Consider the following 13,431-nt stretch of genomic DNA (forward strand, 5'->3'; position numbering starts at 1 on the left):
AATGGACAGATGAAAACATTAGTATTGGAATAGTTGGTCATAAATGAGCAACATAAGGCAGTTGAGGAGGCTCAGCAATGAAAAGCTCTTGTTTGCCTTGCCAACAACTGGGCTCAATTGCCATTGCTTACATGGAGGATCACAACTACCCATTATTCCAAATTCTAAAGTTCTGAAGCCAGCTGCTGACTATTGTGAGGACCAGGTACATAAGAGGTGCATAGTAACACATACAGGCAAAATACTACTCATTTTCACTCAGTTAAAAGAAAACAAACACATGAGGCAGTAGGAATTATGAGACACATCTGCAATCAAAAGACTCACAAATCTAAGTCAGTATTAATGTTATGAATACAAGACATCATGAGAAACAGAATATACTCTCTGCCAAATATAAGAATTCAAGAGTGGATATGGTTGAAGATCAGGACGGTAGCATATGCTTGACATGTACAAAAAGCTACATACCACATCAGCCAACATAGCAAAAGAAAAACTGCCAGGCATATTGGCCCACTTTGGATTCCAGCCCTCTGGAGCCAGAGTGAGGTCAACCTCTAAATTTGAGGCAGAGCTGGATTGCATACCTACATCCAGGACAGCCAAACCTACACAAAACCTTGGTCTTGAAATACAATAAAATTAAAAATATAAAAACCTCCGGATAACAAAATAGCTTAGCAATGAATAGCAATTTCTTTGACTCTCTCTTGTGATTTAGAGATAGATTGGATAATGATGAAGCCCACCTGAGCATGAGAAGGAAACAAAATGATCAGGTTCAATCACAACACAGTAGACAGAAACAAATGGAAATGGTTTGAGATCATAGACACTCAAATCCAATCCCCCGTAAGAAATCTAGACAGGTTCCTCTTACAAAACCTTTTATACTTTCCTCCAAAGAAGCACACAAAGGAAAAATAAATATTCAACGATATTCTCCTACTTGATTATGTGGACATTTTTCCACTTTTTGTTACTAAAGACCAATTCTCATGGTTGCCCCTAGCACTCCAAAAGAACAGCAGTGGTAGCTCCCCTTTCCTGTGTCCAAGTCTCCTGTGGATTATACACTCCCACTCTCTGTTCTGCTTCCAGGATCCCATCCCCAAGTCCTCAGCTAACCATAGGCCATGCTTGCATAGAGACCAAGGCATAATACAGTGATCTTCCCCAATTTTTTACAGCACACTCAATTCTCAGGATCTTGCCTAGTGACCAACAGAACACATGTGGCACCATCCACTCCATGCCATCCCAGCAAGCCTAACACCTTGAACACAATAGACAAGCAGGTTATTAAAAAAGTAACACTGCGACAACACACTTTCTGAAACTAGAGAGCACTAACAGAATCCCAAGAACAAAACTCCCACACAACAAAAGAGCACTTAGACCTATAATCCAAAAAATAGAGAAGATAAAGAAACAATGAAACAAAGGGTTGGTTCTTTGCGAAAAACAAACAAGATAAACAAACCCTTACCTAAATAAAATGAAAGACAGAGAGGAAATATTCAAAATAATAGATCAGCAATTGTATTAAAAAATTTTGTTTCTTTAAAATCCCACTCATGTTATGTGAATGTTTTTTTCTATTATCCCCAGGTGTGGAGCATGAGGCTGCTTCAGTTTGTCCACAGCTGTTATTTATGATTGTTTCGTGCTCTAGCAGGCCTGTGGTTTTACCACCTGCACATAGTTTAGTTCTGAGTCTTCTGGAGAGGGTACACATGCAGAGCCATGAGAGGGCCTGGGGTCTTTGAAGAAGAAAGAAGCTGCTGCTCTTCCTGATGCTGTTCACCCACACTGCTACTGTGTTTGTCACTGATGGTTTGTTGCACTGCTGGATATCCTGGTGACTAACAGGTATTGCCCTAAAGATCCTGAGCATCCTAATCCACAGGGTGCAGTTTAAGAGACCTATATTTCTTTCCCCTCTAGCATTCTCTCTCTTTTACCAATGGGGGGTTTTAGAAGGAAAAAGGGTTGTAAGGGAGGTATAGGTTTAAGAATCCAAATAAAGTGCTGAAGCAATGGCTCAGGTTAGGAGCACTGGAATCCACACAACTGAGACAGTTATTCCACTAAAGAACCCAATGACCCTAATCAGGATTAAGTAGCTGGAAATCTGCATTTCTTCACTGTACTGTTTTCTCTCCTAACTAGGGGGAGTTGAAGGGAGATATAGGTATTTACGAACCAAGAATAAAGTAGGTATTTGAAAAAGGAAAGCCTACAGTTTTGCTCTCAGTAATATGAAATATAATTCCTAGAAAAAATATAATTCCTAGAAAAAAAATATCCCATGCCTCAATCTTCAGGTCACCAGTGCCTGTGCCCTTATATCAAAATACCCACTACTGTGAGGCTACATCTGAAAGCCAGAACCCATTTGGGTTCTCCGGGACATATTTCATCAGACTTAAGACTGTTCCAAAGTCTGGAGATGAACTACTGGAGGTATCTCCATACCTGACTTCAAGATATACTAAGAGTAATAGTAATAAAAACTGCATAGTACTGGCATAGAAGTAGGCTGGGGTGATCAATGGAAACAAATCAAAGACCTAGAAATAAACCCACACACCTATGATCAATTGCTTTTGGACAAAGGAATCAAAACCATACAATGGAAAAAGACAGCATCTTCAGCAAATTGTGCTGCTTCAAATACATGTCCACATGTAGAAAATGCAAACAGATGCATATTCCTCACCCTGCACAAAACTCAGGACCAAGTGGATCAACAACTTAAACATAAAGCCAGATTCTCAAAATCTGCCAGAGGAGAAAGTGGGTAACACCCTTGAACTTACTGGTCGAAGAGACAACTTCCTGAACAGAACACCTGCAGTGCAGACTCTAAGATCTACAAGTAATCAATGGAACATCTTGAATCTCAAAAGCTTTTGTAAAGCAATGGGCACTATTATTACCAGGAGATGACCATCTACAGATTGAGAAAAGGTCTTCACCAATCCTACATCTGACAAAGGGCTAATTTCCAGAATTATATTAAAGATTTCAAGAAATTAAACAGCAACAAACCAAATAATCCTATTAATAATGGGACACAGGGATAGAAAACTCTCAGCAGAGAATTCATGAATGGTGCAGAAGCACTTAAAGAAATGCTCAACATCCTTACTCATCAGGGAACTGCAAATCAAAATTAACTTTGAGACTCCATCTTACACCTGTCAGAATAACTAAGATCAAAACCTGAAGTGACAACACATGCTGGCAAGGATGTGCAGAAAGGTGAACACTCCTCCATTGCTGGCCGGGGAGCAAACTTTTACAACCACTTTGGAAATCCATCTGGCACTTTCTCAGAAAACTGGGAAAAGACATACCTAAAGACCCAGCTTTACCACTCCAGGGGATACATATGAAAGATGCTCCAACATATTCCTCAACGATGTTCATAGCAGCTTCATTTCTAGTAACCAGAAACTGGAAACAACCTATATGCCTCTCAACCGAAGAATGGGTAAAGAACCTGATATATTTACACAGAAGAATACTACCCAGCCATTAAAAACAAGGAAATCATGAAATCTGCAGGCAAATGGGTGCAACAAGAAAAGATCTTCCTGAGTGAAATAACACAGACCCAGAAAGACACACAGAAGACAGTACTAAGCCTCAAGGACAACAAAAACAGGACAATGAAAGTCCTTTTTAGAGTCCAGAGCTGCAGAGTCTCCTCCTCTCCAGGGCATCCACACTCAGAAACGCTGACAGGGCAAGGGCCTTTGCCCAGGTCACGACATCCAGTCTGGCTTAAAGTCCATCCCACCTCTAACACATGGGACTCTCCTAGCTCAGCAGACCAGCTTTTCCGGGACTGGCAACAACGAACCCCATGATATCCATGGCATAGCTTCTGGTCCTGCATATTCATCATTACAGAAGAACCAGAGAAGAATCTTGGAAAGACTCTGCAAGGTAATTTATACTGTTCCTCCTTCCAAGTTGTGAAGTTTCCCCAGAGTCCATCATTAGCTTAGACCAGGCATTTGGGCCTCAGGACTCTGGCAGATCCTCTACTGGAGGATGAGAGATCAGGTGTCTCAGACAGCACAAACCATCTCAGCTCTGCCCTTCCATTCTAGGGGCAGACAGAGCCTTAGCCTGGTAAAGTAGTAGTTTAATAAATGTTTCCACTCTCCCAGGGTACATGTTTATTTTACACGTCACAGGGTCCTGCATGTACATACTTCATTACCCTCTCACTGTCCAATGCAGCCATCTCTACCTCACAGCTGAGAATTCCTCCAGGACCCCTCAATCCAACACAAACAGTAACAACAACTGAAGCCTAAAGGACCTATGAATTTGAAAGAAAGGAGTGGTATATGGAAGGTGAATAAAAAAATAAGAATTAAGTGACATGACTCTAGGTATGGTGGGGAGAAAGTTTATTATAGAGAGAAAGGCACCTGTGAGCCATGTGAGGAGAGGGAGGAGAGGAAAGGGGTACGCCAAAAATGAGATTATGACAGTAAATAATAGATGAAATAGAGCAGGTAACCAAATCGGGTAGATAAAAGAGAGAAGGGCAGCTGGGTTAAGGGCCCGAGCCCTGGGCTAGAGGGCAGTGTATGCCAGCCATAGCCTGTAACCAGGTAGGGACTCAGCGATGCTGGGCAAACCTGGTAGCTAATTCTGCTTTGAACTGTTAAATAGGCACCTCAGCCATTTGTCCCCGGATTTGAGTCTTAACAGTGCCCAGGTCGCCACATCCAGTGTGTTCACAGTCCATCCCACTTCTAACAGGTGGGACTGAGATAGCTCAGCATTCCTAAGGCCAGGACAAAGGACCTCACAAGCAGCTGATGGCTGCCGGTTTCCATCCAGCCCGGGAAGGACCAACCACACCAGCTCCTGCTGTTCAGCCTCCTACTCCACCACCACGTTGGCGGCGGCGGCCACACACTCACCATGTCACCACTTTGAAGTCGCCTGAAATCCCCTCACAGGACCCAGCAGCTGACATCAGACCACTGGATGCCAAACACTCCGAAGAGCTCAGCTTCCAATGTGAACCTGCAACAAACCGCCAGGAAAAACCCTCCCCTTCCTCTGATTACAGGCCTCCCCTGGAAGTCCTGATTGGCCAGTGAGTCTTGAGCGACATGAGCACCTCCCCTAGGCTCACAGTGTACTGAAGAGACAAAGCATAGTGCTTCCTTGCCCAGGAGGAATGAATGCGTGTTTGCTAATTACAAAAGCAATGAGGACCTGGCTTAGGGAAGAAGCTGACTCGGGAGAAGCCTATGCTCCACGCAGACACCTTGGATACATGACTTGAACTTTGGGTCCATATGTGGAGAATCAGGGCCACCCCTTTTCCAAATTTGTGGAGATTTCTTTGTCAGTAGATTTGTGCCTGTTGTCTAATAGCCTACCCTTCTGTCTTCCAGCACTCAGGAATCACTTCCCCTTCTCCTCCTCCTGAAATCAAGGTGGATAGTTTGAACAACCCATTACTCATCTTTCAGTGGAGTGAACCATCTGTCCACAGGAGGAAGGCTGCCAAAAATGCTGACAATTAAAGAGAAATTTTAGGAAAGCAAATGACATTGTTATCGTGTGCCTTTACAGTGGGGTCAGTGAAACTGCAGCTACTTTTCACCTGGTAGGTATCAGACAACCCTGGGAGAAAAGCAAAAACAAACAAACAAACAAAATACCAAAACAACAACAACAACAAAACCCCATGTGTTATACAATTTAGAGCAGGCATGTCTTCCTCTTGAGAAGGTTAGTTCTTTTTTCTGATTCGTGAATACCTGCACTCTAGAACACACAAATGTCCAATCAGGACATTTATTGATCATCTATAATTGACTACCTCACTTCATATTGTTAATGTCAACTACTTTCAAAGCAAGAAAGCTTCCTCCCTCTTCTTGCTCATCCATTTCAGTGCTGTGACTACAAAAGCTCCAACACCGGTCAGTTATCTCACTTCTTACACAGTTCCTTCTTCATTTGCAAGGCTCTAATAAAGGCCAGAAAGGTTGGAAGACTCTCATTCACTGGCCTACTTTTTCGTCTCACTGACCAATCAAGGCCCAGCCTGGAAGGAGTTTTAGGACTGTCTTCTCAGTACTGGGAAGCAGACACATGTCTGGGTGTTCTAGGCAATTTTCAGTTAAATAGCATGAGACAACGTTAAGTAGTTAAGTAGGAGACAATGTTCTATACAGAAATCAATAATACACTACACTTAAGAGTGTAAAAAAAATAACATGGTAAGGCCCAAGAAACACTAGAGACTAAAAAAATAATAGAAGGTTAGAGCTATGATGCATTTAAAGAAAATCCAATTCAAAGAGAAAAAAACAATAGTTACAATTTTGAAAAGATGAATCAAGGTGAAAAATGCATAGCTATGCTGACCTTGAGAAAGTTCAGGTCATTGCCTGGTAGAAAGCATGTCATTAATATGACATCACTAAGACATGTGTATGTGTCTATAGAGCAGCAAGGCCTACCACAGAAAGAGAAACACTGATACAAAACCCAAAAAGAAAAAAAGAGAGGCAGTTCCTACAGGAACTTAGTCCTTACCAAAAAGAAAGTGGCTCTTTAACACAAGAAAGCTTCTCAAAGCCAGACCTTCCTAGCCATGAAGAGAAGCTAAATCCCTTTAGAAAAGTCTCTTGCCGGCAAGCCAGGGGAGCAATCACTTTTGGACCCAATAATATTGAGAGTTGGGAGAGGTGAGAGTCCTGTGAGGGAGGCAGAAAAAAGCTCCTCCTTGGAAGCAGGAGCCAAAGACAAATTGAGAATCCTCAAATCCATCAACTGGTGAAGTCTAGAAGGGAAGCTGGGTCTAAGAAAGTAATATCCTTAGGAAAAGATTTTGATATTGAGGATGATTTTCTGTGTTGAAAAGGGAGGAAGACACAGTGACACAGTACTTCTAGATTCCATTTGCCTTTATTTCTCTTATCATAGAAATAATTTATTTCACTGATGATTATGGTCTTGTATATCCTCTTTGGGAGAGATCAGGATAAGACAGACTTGGAGAAGGAAGAGACTGAGAAATTATATGCTAAATTAAAGGCCATAGAACAGAGGCTGGAGGAATGTTTGAATCAAAATAGGGAGCCTTCAGAGAACTTCAATTTGGAATTAAAATAAAAACAAAAGAGGTAGCTTCAGATGAGGAAAATCTACAAAGGCTTAAAGAAATTGCAGAAAGGCAGTCCATTGACACGCTGGATAGTAAAGCTTCAACTAGATTCCAACTTATTCACACTGGGTATTATATATGTATTGTCAATGTTCAACTATGAGGTGAAAAGTAGCTACAGTTTAGCGGACCCCAGTGTGAAGTCACAGAACAATCTCATTTTCTTTCCTGAAATCTTTCTAAATTGTTAGTATTTTGGGTAGCCTTTTTCCTGTGGACAGACTGTTTACTCCACTGCAAGTTGAGTAATGGATTGTTCAAGCTATTCACCTTGATTTCAGGAGGAGGAGAAGGGGAAGTGATTCCTGAGTGCTGGAAGACAGAAGGGTAGGCTATTAGGCAACAGGCACAAGTCTACTGACAAATCTCTGCAGATCTGGAAAAGGTGTGGCCCTGATTCTCCACATATGGACCCAAAGTTCAACTCATGGATCCAAGGTATCTTCCTGGAGCATAGGTTTCTCCAGAGTCAGCTTCTTCCCTAAGGCAGGTCCTCATTGCTTTTGTAATTAGCAAACATGCATTGATTCTTCTGGGCCAGGAAGCACTATGATTTGTCTCTTCAGTACACTGTGACCCTAGGGGAGGTGCTCATGTCGCTCAAGACTCACTGGCCAATCAGGACTTCCAGACGAATCCGGTACTCAGAGGAAGAGGAAGGATCTTCCTGGTGCCAGGTTTCAGGTTCCCTTTGGAAGCTGAGCTGTCTGGAATGTTCGGCATGCTGTAGTCTGAGCTCAGCTGCTGGTTCTTGTGAGGGGATTTCAGGCGACTTCCAAAGCAGTGACATGGTGAGTGTTTGGCCGCCGCCGCCAACGTGGTGGTGGAGCAGGAGGCTGAGCAGCAGGAGCTGGTGTGGTTGGTCGTTCCTGGGCTGGATGGAAACCGGCAGCCATCAGCTGCTTGTGAGGTCCTTTGTCCTGGCCTTAGGAATGCTGAGCTCACTGAGTCCCACGTGTTAGAAGTGGGATGGACTGTGACCAGACTGGATATGGTGACCTGGGCACTGTTAAGACTCAAATCCTGGGACAAATGGCTGAGGTGCCTATTTAACAATTCAGAGCAGAATTAGCTACCAGGTTTGCCCAGCATCGCCTAGTCCCTACCTGTTTATAGGACATGGCTGGCATATACTGCCCTCTAGCCCAAGACTCGGGCCCTTAACCCAGCTGCCCTTCTTTCTGTTATCTACGCAATTTGGTTACCTGCTCTATTTCATCTATGATTTCCTGTCATAGTCTCATGGTTTGGCATGCCCCTCTCCTCTCCTCTCCTCCCTGTCCTCACATGGCTCACAGGTCTGTTCACCTTGAGCTCTCCCAGATGTTCCGGCCTGTGGGTGTGCCTTTCTAGGGATAATAAACTTTCTCCCCACCATACCTAGGAAGCGTCATATCACTTAATTTTTATTTTCTCATTCACCTCCCATTTGCCAATCCTCTCTTTCAAATTCCAAGCTCCTTTATGCTTCAGTTGTTGTTACTGTTTGCATTTGACTGAGGGGTGCTGCAGGAATTCTCAGCTGTGAGTTAGAGATGGCTGCACTGGATACTGAAAGGGTAATGAAATATATACATGCAGGACCCTGTGACTTGTAAAATAAACATGTGCCCTGGGAGAGTGGAAAAATTTACTAAACTACTACTTTACCAGGCTAAGGCTCTGTCTGCTCCTAGAATGGAAGCACAGAGCTAAGATGGTTTGTGCTATCTGAGACACCAGATCTATCATCCTCCAGTAGAGGATCTGCCAGAGTCGTGAGGCCCAAACGCCTGGTCTAATCTAATGATAGACTCAGGGGAAACTTCAAAACTTGGAAGCAGGAACAGTATAAAGTACCTAGCAGAGTCTTTCCAATATTCTTCTCTGGTTCTTCTATAGTGATCAATATCCAGGACCACAAGCTATGCCATGGAGACCATGGGGTTCTTTTTTGCCAGTACCAGAAAAGCTGGTTTGCTGAGCTAGGAGAGTCCCATGTGTTAGAAGTGGGATGGACTCTGAGCCAGTATGTATGTGGTGCGCTGGGCAGAGGCCTGTGCCCTGTCAGCCTTTCTGACTGTGGATTCCCTGGAGAGGAGGAGATTCTACAGCTCTGTCCTGTAAGAGAAACTTTTATTATTATCCTCTTATATTCGTCCCTAGGGCTTAGTAATGTCTTTTGTGAGTCTTTTGAGGTCTGTGTATGTCACTAAGGAAGATCTTTTCTAGTTGCATCCATTTGCCTGCAAATTTCATGATTTCCCTGTTTTTAATGGCTGGGTAGTAGTCAATTGTGTAAATATCATCAGTTTCTTTACCCATTCTTCCGTTGAGAGGCATAGAGATTGTTTCCAGTTTTTGGTTAGTAGAAATAATGCTGCTATGAGCATGGTTGAGGGAATGTCCTTGTTGGATGGTGGAGCAAGTTTCAGGTGTGTGCCCAGGTATAGCTGGGTATTTCGGTGGGTCTTTTCCCAGTTTTCTGAGAAAGTGCCAGATTGATTTCCAAAGTGGTTATATAAATTTGCTCCCCTTCCAGAAATGGAGTAGTGTTCCCTTTTCTGCACATCCTTGCCAGCATGTGTTGCTACTTGAGTTTTTGGCCATAGTCATTCTCACAAATGTAAGATGGAGTCTCACAGACAGTTTTGATTTGCATTTCCCTGATGAGTAAGGATGTTGAGTAATTTTTACAGTGTTTATGCACTGTTGAGAATTCTCTATCCCTGTGTCCTATTACTAATTGGATTATTTTATCTGTTGGTTCTTAATTTCTTGATTTCTTTAACATAATTCTGGATATTAGCCCTTTGTCAGATAGAGGGTGGTGAAGACCTTTTCTCAATCTGTACATAGCTTTTGAGATTCAAGATGTTCCATTTGTTAATTGTAGATCTTAGAGCCAGCCCAGCAGGTGTTCTGTTCAGGAAGTTGTCTCTTGTACCAGTGAGTTCAAATGTGTTACCCACTTTCTCCTCTTGCACATTTCAGGAATCTGGCTTTATAGTTTTTGTTCCATTTGAACTTGAGTTTTGTGCAGGGTGAGAAATATGGATCTGTTGCTTTTTTCTAGATATGGACATGTATTTGGAGCAGCACTATTTGTTAAAGATACTCTCTTTTTCCATTTTATAGTTTTGGCTCCTTTATCAAAAGGCAATTGTGCATAGGTGTGTGGATTTATTTCTGGGTCTTTGATTTGTTTCCATTGATCAACCAGCCTATTTCTATGCCAGTACCATGCAGTTTTTATTACTATTGCTATTAGTATATCTTGAAGTCAGGTATGGAGATACCTCCACTAGTTCATCTCCGGATTCTGGAATAGTCTTATGTATGATGAAATCTGTCCAGGAGAACACAAATGGGTTCTGGCTTTGAGATGTAGCCACACAGTAGTGGGTATTTTGAAGTAAGGGCACAGGCACAGGTGACCTGAAGGATGAGACTTGGGAAGAGATATCTTGAAGGTGCTGTTTAGTTTTTGGTTTGTTTGTTTGTTTTTAAGAAGCAAAATATTGCTTTGGAATGAAATGAGCAGGAATGCCACAATTTAAGCTAAGGAAAGAATACAAAATGTGACATGAGGTTTTTTTTTTTTTTCAACTAGGAATTATATTTCATATTGCTTAGAGCAACACTGAAGGTTTTCCTTTTTCAAATACCTACTTTATTCATTGTTCTTCAGTACCTCTACCTTCCTTCCACCCACCGCCCTTTGTTAGGAGAGAAAAAAGTTAGTACGGACAAGGAATGCATATCTCTGACTTCTTAATGCTGATAAGAGTCATTGGGTTCTTTAGTGCAATACCTGAGCCATCGCTTCAGCACTTTATTTGGATTCTTAAACCTATACCTCCCTTACAACCCTTATTCCTTCCAAAACCCCCAATTGGTAAAGGAGAGAGAATGCTAGAGGGGAAAGAAATATAGATCTCTTTAACTGCTTCCGGTGGATTAGGGTGGTCATGATCTTTGGGGCAACACCGGTTAGTCACCAGGATATCCAGCAGCCCAACAAACCAGCAATGACAGAGTAGCAGTGTGGGTGAACAGCATCAGGAAGAGCAGCACCTTCTTTATTCTTCAAAGACCCAGGGCTCTCTCATGGCTCTGGCATGTGTACCCTCTCCAGAAGACTCAGAATTAAACTATGTGCAGGTGGCAAAACCACAAGCCTGCTAGAGCACGAGACAATCATAACTAAGAGCTATGGACAAACTGAAGCAGCCTCGTGCTCCACTCATGGAGTTAAAAGAAAAACACATTCACATAACATGAGTGGGATTTTAAAGAATCAAATATTCTTAATACAATTACTGATTTTATAATTTGATATATTCTCTCTTTTAGTTAATTTGATTAGAGTTTGTCCATCTCGTAAATTTTTTCAAAAACCCAAACCTTTCTCTTTTGGATTCTTTATCATCTCTTTCTATTTTTTTTTTTATTTCTGTTCTCAGTTTGATAATTTCTTGATCTCTACTCCTTTTGTGTGCTTACATATTTTCCTTCTAGACATTTCAGATCATCTGTTACATGGATGGTATGAATGTTCTACAGTCTTTATGTAGGCACTTTGTGCTATGAAATTTCCTCTTAGTATCACTTTTCATTCCTCATTATTTTCCATGAGTTTGCATGTGATATGTAATTATTTTTTATGAATTTTATACTTTTCAAATTTTTCTTTCTGTTTGAAACCATTTTTTTTTTCCATTGGTCGAAAATTATTCACTTTTCATGAGTTTGTAAACTTTGTGTCCTTTCTGATGCTATATATATCCAGCCTTAAGCCAGGGTAGTCTGTTGGGATACAGGATGTTACTTCAATTTGTTACTTCAATTTGTTCTTAGGACATTGTGTCTGAATATGTGGTCAATTATAGAGGATGTTTCTTGAAATGATGAGAAGATATATTCCTTTATGTTTCTGTAAAAAGTTTTGTAATTTTCAGATAGTTAGTCCCTGCTGTGGTAATATAGTTGAGCTCAGGTGGTGACATGTGCCTGAGTGTTCTTGAGTCTATTCCTAAACTGGTGCTAGGTACCTGGGTTTGGGACAATTATAAGACTAAGTGCTGATCTAATGTGTGGGAGTTTTGTTCTTGGGGTTCTGTTAGCACTCTGAAGTTTCAGAAAGTATGTTGGATGAGTGTTGCTATTTTAATGACCTGCTTGGCTAGGGTGTTCATGTTTGCTGGATGGTATGGAGGGGAAGGAGCCACACGTGTTCAGTTGCAGCACTAGAGAAGATCCTGAGAATTGGGTTTGTGGTAACAAAGATATTGGGGAAGATCCCCAGTATACCACCTCCATGCCAGCATGGCCTAGCATGTGCTATTGTGCTGATCCACAACCACCTTTATGTTTTAATATTTGCCAGAAAATATATTCTTAGTGTCAGGATGTCATGTATTCGTGATATAAACACTGCCTGAGACTTCTGAGTCATTATATTTCAGGTGTGTGACATTCTTCCTGCCACTTGTTCTTGTTTTGAGTTTTTAACTGGGTGAATATGAGTAGTATTTTACCTGTATGTGTAACTCTGCAACTCTTGTGTACCTGGTCCTCACAATAGTCAGAAGATGGCCTCAGAACTTCAGAATTTGGGGTAATGGGTGGTTGTGAGCCTCCATGTAAGCACTGGCATTTTACCCAATTTATATCCAGACCAACAAGAGCTTTTCATTGCTGATCCACCTCAACTGCCGTATGTTGCTTGTTAATGCCCAACTATTCCAGTACTAATGTTTTCATCTGTCCATTTGTGCCTGTTTGAACATGCATTCTCATTCATATTAGAGTTTAAACTGGGACAGTTCAGGTTTCTCTAAGATAGATACAGAAATGTTGTGAATATATAATTCCTTGTAGGAACTTCAGAAATACCATGGAGTTCATTATATCTTTCTTATTTGAATGATTGTGGTGGATTCAGGTCTTGAATGTACCTCTGGATGTCATAAAACTTGTTTCAGAGGCTGGGCTGGCCTCTGACTCAATGAGATACACATACCTCTGCCTCTTGAGTGCTGGAATTAAAGTCATGAACAAGTAAATCCTGCTTGCCCCTAATTTTTGTAGTTAGTAATGTGCATACAATTTCTGTGATCTGCCTTCTGTACTTTTCATCTACTTGCTTGTCTTGCTTTATGCCTGTCAATTTTCATATCTCTGGAAAGGCTGCATTCTATTCAAAGGTTGCAGAAATGAGGTGAACC

Source organism: Meriones unguiculatus (genome assembly GCF_030254825.1).
Source record: "Meriones unguiculatus strain TT.TT164.6M chromosome 13 unlocalized genomic scaffold, Bangor_MerUng_6.1 Chr13_unordered_Scaffold_70, whole genome shotgun sequence".
NCBI classification, from domain to species: domain Eukaryota; kingdom Metazoa; phylum Chordata; class Mammalia; order Rodentia; family Muridae; genus Meriones; species Meriones unguiculatus.